Consider the following 17,871-nt stretch of genomic DNA (forward strand, 5'->3'; position numbering starts at 1 on the left):
TATGTATGACCTTTACGTTCCTTCTCTGCACTGTTTACATATCTGCAATATGCAGTTTAAGTAAATGTTTTTTATTTACTGTGCCATTCTGCGTAAGTATTTGGATTATTACGTCATGTGGCTTTTGTTTGGAAACACTTTTAGTTTGTTGTGCAATACAGGAGCACTGGTTGTTTCTTTCATTGTTATACAGTTATACATTTGTGTAAAGTTACCATCCACATAAGTTACAGTTTTGCATTTGTCAGGCTGATTATCTGCCTTGGGGTTTCCTCCAGCTGGGACTGCATCATTACATTAGAACTGAAGAAAAGCTTACGCACAAAAAAAGATACATAGTGTCTGTTTGCAATTAACCACCACTTCTATTGTGGAGAATTGTCTATGAAATGGATACAGTGCTGACACATAAAATTTCCCCAACGGAACAATTGTTTCCCAATTTTCTGAAGGCATAGATCAATATAAAACTGATAAATTAATGGAAAAAAAACAGCAGTAATTTGAAGATTCAGAAGTGAAATGGTATCTTGAGAGAATGCTAAAAATATACTAAAACCCTTTCAGCTCAAGCTACAAAATTCAACATAACAAACACTGTACAGTTATGATATCAGTGTGACTCATTTATGATAACAATGTTTAAAAATAAAAGTGAACACGTGTAAGCAGGTGGCAGATTTTTTCATCCGGGAATGAAAAATAGAATGATTTCTTCTAAAGAGCTCAAGACAACCAGCTTCTAGAACAGAAACTGTAGAATTCCAGCTTTTCATATCTATTCTCTATTCTCTGCTGCATGAAAGTTCAGAGACAAAGATGAAGATATATAATTTTTTTTACACAAAACCAGAAGACCACCGTTTATGATTCAGGACTTAGAATGAGCTGATGCTCAGGCATTCCAGACAAAGGCATGTTTATTTATATAGCTCCATTCATACAGAGGGCAATCCAAAGTGTTTTACAGAACATAAAAGGAAAAACCAAAGAAAATTTAGGTTTTTGAAGAAAACAGACCTTTATATGTCAAACATCAGACTCTATTCTTAGCAGAATAGAGTCTGAAATATGATTTTCTTTTCCTCCTATCTTACTTTACATAAATGTGTGATTTCATTACTTTTCATAGATTTCAGATTTCTCAGAAGGAAAAGCCAAATATTATTAATATTTGAAAATTTTACTACAGCTGTTTTTACACCAATGACCAGAGATTTTTTGATTTCTTAGAAGGATTCATAGATTTTTAGATTGTATTAAAACAATTTCATACCAGTGAAAGCCAAACATTATTAGTATTTAAAAAGTTTGGACCTACCAGTGACCCAGCTTCTCTACTTAGACTTCAGTGAGTGCCCATGACTGTTACTATTTGAAAGATGGACCACAGCTGCCTCATACCAGCGACCTCAAGAATGAATAATTTTTCTTATAGCAGAGGATAAATTCCTTACCACAGAGGACTTAATTAGCTAATTACCCTATTAGAAAGATTGGATTAGAACCAGCTCTAACCAGTAAACCCCCAATGATTATTAGTGTCATTTGATTTGTTTTTCTGTGTTTGATTTTTTGTATCATTGTAATGTTTTTCCTCGTGTACGGCGCTTTGAGTGCTTTGTTGCTGAAAAGCGCTATATAAATAAACTTGACTTCACTTGACAAAGACCAGAGATCACTGTTGGATATGAGTTGGGTTTGTGATATCAGGCAGCACTAAACGAGTAAAAGGTCAACTTACAATACAGATACACAAGTTTACACTCACCGGCCACTTTATTAGGTACACCTGTCCAACTGCTTGTTAAAGTAAATGTTTAATCAGCTAATCACATGGCAGCAACTCAGTGCATTTAGGCATGTAGACATGGTCAAGACAATCTGATGCAGTTCAAACCGAGCATCAGAATGGGGAAGAAAGGTGATTTAAGTAACTTTGAACGTGGCATGGTTGTTGGTGCCAGATGGGCTGGTCTGAGTATTTCAGAAACTGCTGATCTATTGGGATTTTCACACACTACCATCTCTAAGGTTTACAGAGAATGGTCTGAAAAAGAGAAAATATCCAGTGAGCAGCAGTTCTGTGGGCGCAAATGCCTTGTTGATGCCAGAGGTCAGAGGAGAATGGCCAGACTGGTTCGAGCTGATAGAAAGGCAACAGTAACTCAAATAACCACTTGTTACAACCAAGGCATGCAGAAGAACATCTCTGAATGCACAACACGTCGAACCTTGAGGCGGATGGGCTACAGCAGCAGAAGACCACACCAGGTGCCACTTCTGTCAGCTAAGAACAGGAAACTGAGGCTACAATTTGCACAGGCTCACCAAAATTGGACAATAGAAGATTGGAGAAACGTTGCCTGGTCTGATGAGTCTCGACTTCTGCTGCGACATTCGGATGGTAGGGTCAGAATTTGGCGTCAACAACATGAAGGCATGGATCCATCCTGCCTTGTATCAACGGTTCAGGCTGGTGGTGGAGGTGTAATGATGAGGGGGATATTTTCTTGGCACACTTTGGGCCCCTTAGTACCAATTGAGCATCGTGTCAACGCCACCGCCTACCTGAGTATTGTTGCTGACCATGTCCATCCCTTTATGACCACAGTGTACCCATCTTCTGATGGTTACTTCCAGCAGGATAACTCACCATGTCATAAAGCACGAATCATCTCAGACTGGTTTCTTGAACATGACAATGAGTTCACTGGACTCAAATGGCCTCCACACTAACCAGATCTCAATCTAATAGAGCACCTTTGGGATGTGGTGGAACGCGAGATTCGCATCATGGATGTGCAGCCGACAAATCTGCAGCATCTGTGTGATGCTATCATGTCAATATGGACCAAACTCTGAGGAATGTTTCCAGTACCTTGTTGAATCTGTGCCACAAAGGATTAAGGCAAAAGGGGGTCCAACCCGGTACTAGCAAGGTGTACCTAATAAAGTAGCCGGTGAGTGTATTTGTGTTTGTTATTTTACATTATGTGCAGAGTAGGCTACATACTGTATCATCACAGAAGTGTCAGAGTTTTCTCATTTCAAGTGAACAAAAATCCCAGGGCAAATGTTTTGCCTTCACATGATTGGACTTGTTTTGAACATCTAGGTTAATTTCTCCAAAAAGCTGCAAAAGTCTGTGGTAATGTAGAGATGCATCAGTTCTCATATTATGAATACCTTGCATATAAAGGGAAAACTATACACACATAATAGGATTTTGCAACAAACTAAATTACTGTCAAGACATTGTATTTCTGTAACAGCTCTTCGGTTATTTTAATAATTTCAGCCATCATTCTAACTGACATATTTCTACCTGCCAGTAGCAGATTTGAGGAGCTCCATACAACTAAAGAAAGCGTATGCAGACAGTCTTGGGGCAATAAAAGTCATATTCTTCACACAACAAGAGTTTATGCTCCAAGACTGACAGAGGCATCATTAAGCCTAGTGTGAAGTATTCAGTGAAGCACAACATATTTTCATTTCAAGCTAATTTTGTCTGACTTTGTGTTGTAATGTTTTTACTTATCTTTTCTCAAAGTCAAAACGGTTAGAAACCGAGTCAGTATTTTACTTCATTATATTACACAAAACACAATATAACTACCTGAGAGGTTTCAGATCTACTGATTAGTCAGAAATGTTGCTTTCTGGCAAATGCTATTGCTGTTACTTTCATAATTTCAAAGGTTTTGTGTTTGTGTGGTTTTTGGTATTGCTACTCGGTTTTGATAGGTTTTTATGTATTTTAAGCTGTAGTGTTTTTGTTCTTGAAAGTCAGTACCTGCCCTGAGTTAGCAATAGGACTCTCCAGTTCTAACAGTCCCTGTTTGTCCCATAATTAGTTAAATCTCCTATTTCTTTTCCCGGTTAAATCTTGAGACTGTCAAGATCCTGTGGTGTTAGGTTATGGGTTTCAATGTGTTCATGTTTTTCAGCATGTTCCTTGTTATGTTCTATAGGTCTTGCCATATTTTGTTATTTTTGACACTTGGGTTTACAGGGGTTTACAGGGGTTGGAATGAAACTGAAACACCTGTCATTTTAATGTGGGAGGTTTCAAGGCTAAATTGGACCAGCCTGGTAGCCAGTCTTCATTGATTGTACATTGCACCAGTAAGAGCAGAGTGTGAAGGTTCAATTAGCAGGGTAAGAGTTCAGTTTTGCTCAAAATATTGAAATGCACACAACATTATGGGTGACATACCAGAGTTCAAAAGAGGACAAATTGATGGTGCACGTCTTGCTGGCGCATCTGTGACCAAGACAGCAAGTCTTTGTGATGTATCAAGAGCCACGGTATCCAGGGTAATGTCAGCATACCACCAAGAAGGAGGAACCACATCCAACAGGATTAACTGTGGACGCAAGAGGAAGCTGTCTGAAAGGGATGTTCAGGTGCTAACCCGGATTGTATCCACAAAACATAAAACTACGGCTGCCCAAATAACGGCAGAATTAAATGTGCACCTCAACTCTCCTGTTTCCACCAGAACTGTCCGTCGGGAGCTCCACAGGGTCAATATACACGGCCCGGCTGCTATAGCCAAACTTTTGGTCACTCATGCCAATGCCAAACGTCGGTTTCAATGGTGCAACGAGTGCAAATCTTGGGCTATGGACAATGTGAAACATGTAATGTTCTTTGATGAGTCCACCTTTACTGTTTTCCCCACATCCGGGAGAGTTACGGTGTGGAGAAGCCCCAAAGAAGCGTACCACCCAGACTGTTGCATGCCCAGAGTGAAGCATGGTGGTGGATCAGTGATGGTTTGGGCTGCCATATCATGGCATTCCCTTGGCCCAATACTTGTGCTAGATGGGCGCGTCACTGCCAAGGACTACCGAACCATTCTTCAGGACCATGTGCATCCCATGGTTCAAACATTTTATCCTGAAGGTGGTGCCGTGTATCAGGATGACAATGCACCAATACACACAGCAAGACTGGTGAAAGATTGGTTTGATGAACATGAAAGTGAAGTTGAACATCTCCCATGGCCTGCACAGTCACCAGATCTGAATATTATTGAGCCACTTTGGGGTGTTTTGGAGGAGCGAGTCAGGAAACGTTTTCCTCCACCAGTATCACGTAGTGACCTGGCCACTATCCTGCAAGAAGAATGGCTTAAAATCCCTCTGACCACTGTGCAGGACTTGTATATGTCATTCCCAAGACGAATTGACGCTGTATTGGCCGCAAAAGCAGGCCCTACACCATACTAATAAATTATTGTGGTCTAAAACCAGGTGTTTCAGTTTCATTGTCCAACCCCTGTAGATCATTTGCTTGTGCTCTTTATTCTTAAGCATATTTCTTTGGTTCCTACTTTGTGTTTTTCTCGTGAATTTTTTACATTTAGATTGTTCCCTGTTAGATCTCTGTTTAACATTTTCCCTAAGCTCCCTCTGATCATGCTCACTTTCTCCGTGTCTCCGGTTGCTTCGACTAGTTCTGCATGAGTTCTGCAAGATCTTTTTATTTGTTTTTGTTTTTTCCTATTAAAGGTTTAGACTTTAGTTGGCTCTGCATCTGAATCATTTAACATCCAAACAGGACAGTGACTTGTTCCTCCTGTTCATGTTTCTCTGTCAATGTCTTTAATTGTTATGTGTGTTCTTAGTGTACATTTAAAGTCTTTGTTTTTTGTTGTTGTTGTTTTTTCACTCAATATGTGTTAATTTACCTGTTTCATTTCAAAACAATGTTATCTATTTTTACACCTCTGGAAAAATGCATTTTTAGTATTCATTGAATATTAAGTTAAAAAAATATTTTTCAAATATTACATTTGTGGGGATCATCCAATTTCAATTGTCAAAAAAGGGGAAAAAACTGTATTTTTTTATTGTTTAGTATTATTTTATTGCTTTTCATTAGAAAGTAAGTAAAGAATGACAACATAACATTGGACCATCTGTACCACATAAAATCCAGCATGTAACTTGTATTAACCACATGATGTCAGCATAGAGCCATCTCACTTCACACGGAAATTGGATCTTATGTTAACCTCTATTTGCAACTATTACATGATAAGTTACATGAATGTGAGTTCCTATGCACATCTTATGAGGCTAAAAGCTCTCTAAAGTGTCTACAAATCATGTTACGCAATGTGTCTTCGTAAACAAGTTCAGACCAATTAAATTTTAGATAGTTATAAACCTGTTTTGCAAAACAGGATTTGTGCTTGGTATCTTGTCTCTGATCTGATCACCACCTGTGAACATATTTTACTATTTACTAAAGGAGTGTTGTATATTTTACTAAGAAGGTACTAGTACTGCATATAAAAGTGGATCATGTAGACCTTTTAGACTGGAAGTTACATAGGCTATAGAATGGAGTTTGATCCAGTTGACACGTGAAGCAGTGAAGTACTTCTAGATGGAAATTAGTCAAATATATTGCTCCCTTGTATTTAATTGTTAAAGATTTGCATAAAGTTAAAAATCTAGCATTGGATAGATGCAAACATTTCTCTCCTACCAGCTGTCTGGAAGACTGGTTATTTTTTATAAACTTCACAGCTTAGAAAGTATAGAGCAAAGCATTGCTTTAAAACAGAAAGGGGTTGCAGAAAGCTTTGTGATGCATTGCAGTTTAGAAGATGTTACATAAGGTAAAATATGGATTTATGAACCCAAGTGTTAAGCTACAGAAAAAAATCCTAATATCAAACCAGCAGCTCTAGAAACATCGATCTGAAGCTACAAAGCATAACATATTGCACTACTTAAGATACACCAGTGTGCAATGAGGCTGAAAGTAGGTTGGTTTGTAACTGATACTTCAAAGGCTTGTTTCACAAGTGTAGTATTCCTTGGACATCAAATTAAAAAAAAATCTTCTTTAATTTTAGGTCAAAGGCTTGTTTCACAAGTGTAGCATTCCTTGGACATCAAATTTCAAATAAATCTTTAATTTTAGGTCTTGCAGTTAATTTGATCTGCACAATCCATGGCATCCTGGTTAATGGTGCATGTCCTCAAATTGTTTAAGCTTTTGGTTTTACTATAGAAAGTAGACCTTTCACCTAATGAAGAAGCAAGGTGCGAGTTAATGTAAAGTCATGATTTTGCTTGTGTGGGCGGTTCACGTACGCTTGTTAAATGAAAAGGCAGAAATAGCTGTCATCATTGTAATAGGGACTATTTCTGAACGAATGCATGGTGTGTGGGCCATCTTATGTTATGCATGACAACATCACTGTCAGTTAGTTTAAATATAAGAAAGTACTTTATTATTGCCTGCCCTCCTGAGAGCTGGAAGCCAGGCTATTCATACTAACAATCTCTCATGTGTGCTGTGCCAAACCCATAGCCCATGGAGAAATGGGACTTTACTTAATAAGCGTCATAAACTTTACCCTCCTGAGGGTTATGTTTTGAATTAATGGCTCTAAAGCCCAACTAACAAAACTTATACAACATCGTTGAACCGCCACCTTAACGTGGTGGAGGGGTTTGAGTGCCCGAATGATCCTAGAGGCTATGTTGTCTGGGGCTTAAATGCCCCTGGTAGGGTCTCCCATGGCAAACAGGCTCTAGGTGACGGGTCAGACAAAGAGCGGTTCAAGACACCCTCATGAGGATCACACAATCGAGGCACGTGACATCGCCCGGTACGGCGGAGCCAGGGTCCCAACCTGGAGGCAGGCCTGGTGGCTGGGTTGCTCCTCGCAGGACCTGGCTGAGCCAAGCCCAAAGGAGAGATGCAAGGCCATCCCCAGTGGGCCCACCACCTGCAGGGGGAACCGTGAGGGACTGGTCCAAAGACGATTGGGCGGCAGACGAAGGTGGAGACCTCGGCGGCCCGATCCCCGGATGCATAGGCTGGCTCTAGGGACGTGGAATGTCACCTCTCATTCTGTCTCTGACTGTTGTTTTGGCCTCTGGTAGTGCGGAGTACCCAGCCTTCTTGGCTTCCCTGTCAGGGGTGCTGGATAGTGCCCCTCCCGGGGACTCCATTATTCTGCTGGGGGACTTCCATGTGGAAAACGACACTGACACCTGGAGAGGCGTGATCAGGAGGAAATGGCCTCCCCGATCTGAATCCGAGTGGTGTTTAATTATTGGACTTTGTGCTAGTCACGGATTGTCCGTAATGAACACCATGTTCAAACATAAGGGTGGCCATCAGTGCACTTGGCACCAGGACACCCTAGGCAGGAGGTCAATGATCGACTTTGTTGTCGTATCGTCAGACCTTCGGCCACATGTTTTAGACACTCAGGTGACGAGAGGGGCTGAGCTGTCCACTGATCACCACCTGGTGGTGAGTTGGATCCGCTGGAAGAGGAGAAAGCCGGACAGATTTGGCACGCCCAAGCGCATAGTAAGAGTCTGCTGGGAACGTCTGGGAGAGCCCTTGACCAGGGACGTATTCAACTCCCACCTCCGGTAGAGCTTTGACCAAATTCCGGGGGAGATGTTGGAGACATAGAGTCCGAGTGAACCATGTTCTCCGCATCTATTGTCAATGCTGCTGCCCATAGCTACAGCTGTAAGGTCTGCTGTGCCTGTCGCGGTGGCAATCCCCGAACCCGGTGGTGGACACCGGCAGTAAGGGACGCTGTCAAGCTAAAGAAGGAGTCCTATCGGCTGTGGTTGGCTTGTGGGACTCCTGAGGCGGCTGATGGGTACCGTGAGGCTAAGCGTGCCGCGGCCCGGGCTGCGGCAGAGGCAAAAACCCGGGCCTGGGAGGAGTTCAGTGAGGCCATGGCGAAGGACTACCGGTTGGCCTCAAAGCAATTCTGGAAAACCATCAGGAAGGGGGAAGCAGTGCTTCGCCAACACTGTTTACAATGGGCGTGGGAGGTTGCTGACCTCAGAATCAGAATCAGAATCAGAAAAGCTTTATTGCCAAGTACGTTTTTGGACATACAAGGAATTTGTTTTGGCGTAGTCGGTGCAATACAGTACAAATTAAACAGTATAAACATATCTACAATATAATATAAATATATGTGCACAGTTTTAAGTGAGTGAGAGTACATATAAAGCAGTATTGGGTGCGAGAGCAATACAACAGTGCAGGTGATCATTGTGCAAGTAAAGCAGTGCAAGTAAAGCAGGAGTCCAAGCTGAGCGTTAATGTAACACATAGAGTTACAAGTTACAAGTGTCCTGTCAGCAAAAAAAGGGGGGGTGTGGGGGAAAGGGACAGTGTCAGGGTGGTTTCCGGGCTTTGTTAACCAGGCTGGTGGCAGATGGGAAAAAACTGTTCTTGTGGCGTGAGGTTTTGGTCCGGATGGACCGCAGCCTCCTGCCAGAGGGGAGAGTCTCAAAGAGTCTGTGACCGGGGTGGGAGGGATCAGCCAGAATCTTCCCTGCCCGCTTCAGGGTCCTGGAGGTGTACAGTTCCTGGAGCGACAGTAGACTGCAGCCAATCACCTTCTCAGCAGACCGAATGACATGCTGCAGCCTGCCCTTATCCTTGGCTGTAGCAGCGGCGTACCAGATGGTGATGGAGGAGGTGAGGATGGACTCAATGATGGCTGTGTAGAAGTGCACCATCATAGTCTTTGGCAGGTTGAATTTCTTCAGCTGCCGCAGGAAGAACATCCTCTGCTGGGCTTTCTTGATGAGGGAGCTGATGTTTGGGAGATGATGGTTCCCAGGAAGCGGAAAGATTCCACAGTGTCAATTGTGGAGTCACAGAGGGTGATGGGGGCAGGTGGGGCTGGGTTCTGCCTGAAGTTCACAACCATCTCCACTGTCTTTAGAGCGTTGAGCTCAAGGTTGTTCTGGCTGCACCAGTCCAACAGATGGTCCACCTCCCATCTGTACGCAGACTCATCACCATCAGAGATGAGTCCGATCAGGGTGGTGTCGTCCGCAAACTTCAGAAGCTTGACAGACTGGTGACTGGAGGTGCAGCTGTTGGTGTACAGGGAGAAGAGCAGAGGAGAGAGAACACAGCCTTGGGGGGAACCGGTGCTGATGGTCAGGGAGTCAGAGACGTGCTTCCCCAGCCTCACGCGCTGCTTCCTGTCAGACAGGAAGTCAGTGATCCACCTGCAGGTGGAGTCGGGCACACTCAGCTGGGAGAGCTTCTCCTGTAGCAGAACTGGGACGATGGTGTTGAAGGCAGAGCTGAAATCCACAAACAGGATCCTGGCGTAGGTTCCTGTGGAGTCCAGGTGCCGGAGGATGAAGTGAAGGGCTAGGTTGACTGCATCATCTACAGACCTGTTGGCTCTGTAGGCAAACTGCAGGGGGTCAAGGAGGGGGTCGGTGATGTCGACTGGGGACATTATCGGCCAGTGGATTTCGTCTCTTCTTTTTGCAGATGATGTGGTCCGGCTAGCCCCCTCTAGCCAAGACCTACAGCATGTGCTGGGGCAGTTCACAGCCGAGTGTGAAGCGGCTGGGATGAAGATCAGCTCCTCCAAGTCCGAGGCCATGGTTCTCGACCGGAAAAAGGTGGCTTGTCCTCTTCAGGTTGGAGGGGAGTTCCTGCCTCAAGTGGAGGAGTTTAAGTATCTCGGGGTCTTGTTCACGAGTGAGGGAAGAAAGGAGCGGGAGAGCGACAGACGGCTCGGTGCGGCTGCCACAGTAATGGGGGGACTGTGCCGGTCCATTGTGGTGAAGAGAGAGCTGAGCCGTAAAGCGAAGCTCTAGATTTACCAGTTGGTCTACGTTCCTACCCTCACCTATAGCCATGAACTTCATGACCAAAAGAACGAGATCCCGGAAACAAGCGGCTGAAATGAGCTTCCTCCGTAGGGTGGCCGTGCACTACCTTAGAGATAGGGTGAGGAGCTTGGCCATCCGGGAGGGGCTTGGAGTAGTGCCACTGCTCCTCCACATTGGAAGGAGCCAGTTGAGGTGGCTCGGGCATCTACAGGGGTTGGACAATGAAACTGAAACACCTGTCGTTTTAGTGTGAGACGTTTCATGGCTAAATTGGACCAGCCTGGTAGCCAGTCTTCATTGATTGCACATTGCACCAGTAAGAGCAGAGTGTGAAGGTTCAATTAGCAAGGTAAGAGCACAGTTTTGCTCAAAATATTGAAATGCACACAACATTATGGGTGACATACCAGAGTTCAAAAGAGGACAAGTTGTTGGTGCACGTCTTGCTGGCGCATCTATGACCAAGACAGCAAGTCTTTGTGATGTATCAAGAGCCACGGTATCCAGGGTAATGTCAGCATACCACCAAAAAGGACGAACCACATCCAACAGGATTAACTGTGGACGCAAGAAGAAGCTGTCTGAAAGGGATGTTCGGGTGCTCACCCGGATTGTTTCCAAAAAACATAAAACCACGGCTGCCCAAATCACGACAGAATTAAATGTGCACCTCAACTCTCCTGTTTCCACCAGAACTGTCCGTCGGGAGCTCCACAGGGTCAATATACATGGCCGGGCTGCTATAGCCAAACCTTTGGTCACTCATGCCAATGCCAAACGTCGGTTTCAATGGTGCAACGAGTGCAAATCTTGGGCTATGGACAATGTGAAACATGTAATGTTCTTTGATGAGTCCACCTTTACTGTTTTCCCCCACATCCGGGAGAGTTACGGTGTGGAGAAGCCCCAAATAAGCGTACCACCCAGACTGTTGCATGCCCAGAGTGAAGCATAGGGGTGGATCAGTGATGGTTTGGGCTGCCATATCATGGCATTCCCTTGGCCCAATACTTGTGCTAGATGGGCGCGTCACTGCCAAGGACTACCGAACCATTCTTGAGGACCATGTGCATCCAATGGTTCAAACATTGTATTCTGAAGGCGGTGCCATGTATCAGGATGACAGTGCACCAATACACACAGCAAGACTGGTGAAAGATTGGTTTGATGAACATGAAAGTGAAGTTGAACATCTCCCATGGCCTGCACAGTCACCAGATCTAAATATTATTGAGCCACTTTGAGGTGTTTTGGAGGAGCGAGTCCGGAAACGTTTTCCTCCACCAGTATCACGTAGTGACCTGGCCACTATCCTGCAAGACGAATGGCTTAAAATCCTTCTGACCACTGTGCAGGACTTGTATATGCCATTCCCAAGATTAATTGATGCTGTATTGGCCGCAAAGGGAGGCCCTACACCATACTAATAAATTATTGTGGTCTAAAACCAGGTGTTTCAGTTTCATTGTCCAACCCCTGTATATCGGATGCCTCCCGGACACCTTCCTCGGGAGGTGTTCCAGGAACGTCCCACCGGGAGGAGGCCCAGGGGACGGCCCAGGACACGCCGGAGGGACTATGTCTCTCAGCTGGCCTGGGAACGCCTTGGGCTCCCCCCGGAGGAGCTGGAGGAGATGTCTGGGGAGAGGAACGTCTGGGTGTCTCTGCTGAGTCTGCTGAGTCTGCTCTCCCTGCGACTCGGCCCGGATAAAGTGGAAGACGACGAGTACGAGTACATTGTGAAGCACCTCCTCCACTGACTTTAAAGTTTAGCCATGTCCAGTTTGATAGAAAGAAAAAGAATCTGGAAAACAAATAGAATTGATATGAAAAAGGATCAACATGAACATTACCTAAAGGCCACCTTGTATGAACTTCTCAGTCTTTTCTTTATTTTTATTATTTCAGTCAGGAATGTTCTAATATGATACAATAAAACTCCTCCAGGCAGTCTCGGTCATGACGAATGACAGAAATGTCATACATAAATACAGATACAAGACATCACCGTAGTCTTAAATTAAAGATAAGGTGCCTGGATTAATCGTTTCCACCAACTTTGGTCTATGTTTTGTAGCTTATCAGCATTGAAATTAAAGGTCAAGTTATCATCAAACCAACTCAAATCAAGATAACAATAAAACAAAAAACCTCTCCAGACTAATGCCACTTTGTGAACAGTAGTATAATCTGCATGGATCTAGAAATGGGGAGTGGCAGTCTAACAGTCTAACCATTTGCTGCCTGGGTGCTGCAAGCTGCCCACTGCTCCCTATGGGATGGGTTAAAATGCAGAGGACAAGTTTCATTGGAATCACAATAATTAAGATAAAGAAAATAAAGATTGAAACAAAGATAAATGTTACACTAATTAAAATGTCCCAGGATTATTTATTGTAGGTCAACAAACCCAATAAGTTGTTAACATTACTTTTGTTCTTTGCACAAATTTCTAGACTCTTGTCAATACTCTTTTTTTTTTTGCACAAACATACATAAAACACAATTCTGATTCAATGGATTCTGCATTTGCAGAATTTTTTACCTTATGGTGTAGTTCTTAAATATATATATATAACACTACTGACAAATATATATATATATATATATATATATATATATGCGTGGGTTCTCACCAGGTGCTCCGGCTTCCTCCCACAGTCCAAAGACATGCCTGTTAGGTTAATAGGTCACTCTAAATTGCCCTTAGGTGTATATGTATATATATATATATATATATATATATATATATATATATATATATATATATATATATATATATATATATATATATATTTGTCAGTAGTGTACAGTTTTTATTTTATTTAGACTGTCACTTCACTGCCTCTAAAGCAGCAGAATTCTATTTATCTATAGACACAAACTGGGTTTATTACAGAGTCAGTAAGCTCTCTGCTGTTTCTTCATTAATGTTTTCTAACCAAACTTTAAGGCCTGAATTCAAACTGAGATGAAATGACAAACAAGTGGACTCCATTTTCTAAACAGGTGACCAGACTAAAAGGAGTTGAATCCATGTGCCCCACAACCCTGTACAGAAGAAGTTGGTATAGAAGATGGATGGACAGACGGACGGACGGACGGACCGACGGATGGATGGATGGATGGATGGATGGATGGATGGATGGATGGATGGATCCATATGCACGTCATACTTTTCCAAAACTGTATTGTTTTTGTTCCACACCACACTTCTATGCAACTTCCACTTTTGTGGTTTATCACATAAAATCTCAGGAAAAAAACATTAAAGGTTGTGGTTGTGACCAAATGTAAAAGAGTTTAAAGGGTATGAATCCTTCTCCAAGAAGTATCTAACTAGGTATAATGTCTAATGATCTTTAAAAATTTAAAGGTGTCCTACTTCTCATAAGTCTACAACTGGATTATTTTAGAGCCCTCTAATATTTTAAACCTTGCAGCATTTTTTGGGCATATATAGGGTGTGTGGAAAAACTAATTTTATTTATTCTTATCTTACGTCTTATCTTAGTACCGTTAGCTAAAGTACTGATGACTTATCTGTTAGACACATTTTTAATGTAATAAAAGCTCATGTGAATATAAACTGTGCAAACGCATTAAGTCTCTGTTGCATTTTTTTCGTCATTCACCCCTGAAGTATGTAGTGTAGCGCTACTAGCAATTCCAAATTGAACTCAGGTCTGAGTGTGTTAACGGCGTCTTTGTATTGCCCTTATTATGTTGTTGAGGTTTTCTTTAAAAACTGCTTAAATGAGCAAATATGAACAGATCAAATTATGTAGACTGAAGTCTTACTGATACTTTAAACAAAACAATGAAAAAAAGGATGAACACGCATTTTACTTCTTTACGTCTGTGCACAGATCCAGGTCATTCGATACAATGTTTTCATTCCCTGGCGTCACATCCTAATTGGCAACATTTCAATTATTCATGTAGTTAAATTGTTTCTTAGAGGGAATAAGTTCAGAGATGGTGGCCTTTTGATGTCATCAGGCATTAAACCGCCCTCTGAATAAATGATCTTCCTTGTTTAATGTTCATCGTACAGCCTCTGAGCGTCATTTCCACTGGTAAATTAAAATCCCACCCCTAATGTGTGTGACCGGAGCTGTTTCCTACCATTAGAGATAAGATGAAAGACTTTGATGTTACCTCACATGGTCTCACAGACATCCTAATTATTTTTAAATGTGTAAGCTCACTCGTGTCATATTTAATTTAATGATCTTTTGCTGGCATATTTTTTGACATGATTATTCCACATTTGTGTGAAAGTATCCTTAAATATAGATTGTCTTCCCTACAGGATTTGTGGAACTTTTAAATTATCAAGGAACCCCCCACCCCCCCAGTATGGTAAACAATAGCAGATGTTTAACCTACAGATAATGAATCAGCAGTCACAGGCTCGGTAAAAGCAAGTGACAATGCATGGTGGATGACTTTGAAGCATGTTTGCTGGTGGCTATACAGTGTAACTGTGTGCCGAGAGACTGCAGCTGCAGTCATACGGGCAGAGCTGGCCTGAGGCATCAGTGAACTAATCTTCTACATAGGGCCCCCAGGCCAGCAGGGGGTCCCCAGGAACCCTTCAAATCTCACACACTATACAGGTGCGCCTCAATAAATTAGAACATCATTGGAAAGTTAATCACTTTCAGTTCAGTTGATAAAGTGAAACTAATAAATTATGTAGATTTATTACACACATAGTAATATATGTAGTTTCTAGTGATATAAAGACTTTTTTTTTTATTTGGATGATAATATAAATTATTTTGACGTACATTTTCTAAAAGTTTTCAGAAAACTTTAAAATTATAAACATCATACAAACTTATAAATGCTTTTTTTTTTACCTTTAATGTAATATATTATCTTCATGTTACAACCTTTACAACCTTGGGTAGACCTCTTGCTAACTAGATAGTTGTCCAGCAAACCGTCATTGAAAGCCTCCACAGATAAGCTAAGCCACAGTGGGTCATTGCTAAATAAGATGACTGTTCTCAGACTGCTGTTTTCAAGTATTTTATTAGAAAGTGGGGTGGAGTGAAAATGTGTGGCAGGCAACAACAAAGTCCATTCAAGGTTTGGACAACGCTGCATGCGCACTGCGCCCCAGCAATGTCACACTTTTTATTCACGCGTTCAAATCAGTGAGTCAATGTCATATTGAAACACATTATGCAAAGTGCTGTTTGTTTAATAAGTATGACAAATTGACTGATGTAACTGTCAAATGGTCAATGGCTGGTGGCTACTAATATTATCTACAAATGGGCTCCCATGCTAGTTCTGCTTAGGGCTCCATTCAACCTGAGGTCAGCTCTGGACTCAGGGCGCAGCAGCAGTGACATCAGGCACAGATGCATTTCTGACTCTGCAGAAGGTAATAAAATCTGATATAAGAAAATCTAATAATAATCTTTCTGTTTAAGGTAACATCAGGGTAAAAACAAAATCAGTGGTGTTAGTTTTTATTGGCAACATTTAGAGAGGGCATTTCTCAAAAACACATTTTCCATCCTACACCACAAGTCGAACATTTGCAACAACGCCAGGAGGGACAGAGCTAACCTCTGTCGGATTAAATGATATTGTTAAGTCTCACACTAAGCCACAAGTGCAGGGTTGCCTTTTTCTCATTGGGAGCAGATGGTACAGAATGTGTGCAGTGGTATATGGGCTAAGGCACAGCAACAGAGGAAGCCATGTTTTTGCCGCAGTAGATTACGCTCAGAGATGTGGCTGTAATGGTTTATATGAACGATGAGTAAACCCTGTGACTGTGCTCCATGGGTCTAAGTGTATGTGCACCATGATAACAGAGGGAGAGGAATGAGAGAGAGAGAAAGATGCACTGAGAGATGGAGAGAGCACTTCTGTCGTGAGACCTGGATTAGGCTGTAGGCAGTCCATGCTGTGGTAGCGGCTGCTGTTTTGCAGATTGCTCTAGATTCTCAGAGATTATGGCCTATGAATGAATGACAGACTGAATGAATGAATGGCTGCTTGATTTTCAAAACAACACCACCGCATTTACACATGTTAAGGTCCTCCGAAGTGGTAAACAAAGAGATATTTTTTGGTTTATTTAAGAGCATCAGAGAATTTTATACTGTTTTACATACATATAAAACTCTGTTTTTGTGCTGAAAATGTTTTCATGGTGCAAAACTAAACTCCTGGTGAAAGCCTAATCTCTTCTTGAACAGAAGGACACAGATTCGGTTGATTAAGCTGAGTAAGCAGGTTTGAAGGGGTACAATTTGATATTAAGTCAAAGTCCATCACACACCAGATACCACAGTAACTCTAGAGTTAAGAAGGTGGAGCCAAGTTAAGTGGCTGTTCTAAAAAAATACCAGAGTACAAGCAGGTTTTTGTTAGGATTTGTTTTTAAACAATTACAATATACATAAAATGGGAATGGCAAGCAGCAAACTAAATATGTATAGCATTACATTCTGACTTAACATAACTATCCCACTATGAAGATAGTGTTCTACATATTTATATTACATTCACAGAAGTTGCTGAAATCTTTATAAAATAAAATTATAATTTAGTGTTCTAACAATTATAAGTATTGCTTCTATTATGTTATAGGTGAGAATCTAGATGTTCTTGGGGGCCCTCTGCTGGTTTAGGGCAGAAGCAGAAGCTCGTGCTGTTATGCCCTGGGGTAACTCTGAATGCTTAGTTTAATTTTAGCCCTTTTTAATATTTTTTCCACCAGTCTATTTCTGCAAAATTACCTCAGCCTGCATCCGGTTCTAAAGCAGCCAAAATGGCCGTTGATGCATATTCTACACATACTGGAAGCACTTTGCCCCCATCTAGTGGTCAGATTGTGAATTACATCCGTTTGTGATTTCACAGCACTGCAGATTTGTTTTAAATGGATTAGGCACCCCAGGAAATGAAAGACTTTTGTAAAGATTATATACAATTTTTAAAAACTGTATTCTGTCATCCTATCAGTCACATAATGATCTTTACACATAGTACTTACAGTCTAACACCTCAAACACTGATGTACAAACTGTGAAACACATTTAGCTCTTTCAATTTCTTCATGATTTATGAACATGATTTAACCAGAGGAAGTAGAAAACAAATTTCCCAACATTACAAAACTCTATTGCTTTAGACTACTGAAAATATTTTTTTTCTTCCAATATATTCAGGACAGACATC

The sequence above is a fragment of the Girardinichthys multiradiatus genome, chromosome 7, assembly GCF_021462225.1.
Source record: "Girardinichthys multiradiatus isolate DD_20200921_A chromosome 7, DD_fGirMul_XY1, whole genome shotgun sequence".
NCBI classification, from domain to species: Eukaryota; Metazoa; Chordata; class Actinopteri; order Cyprinodontiformes; family Goodeidae; genus Girardinichthys; species Girardinichthys multiradiatus.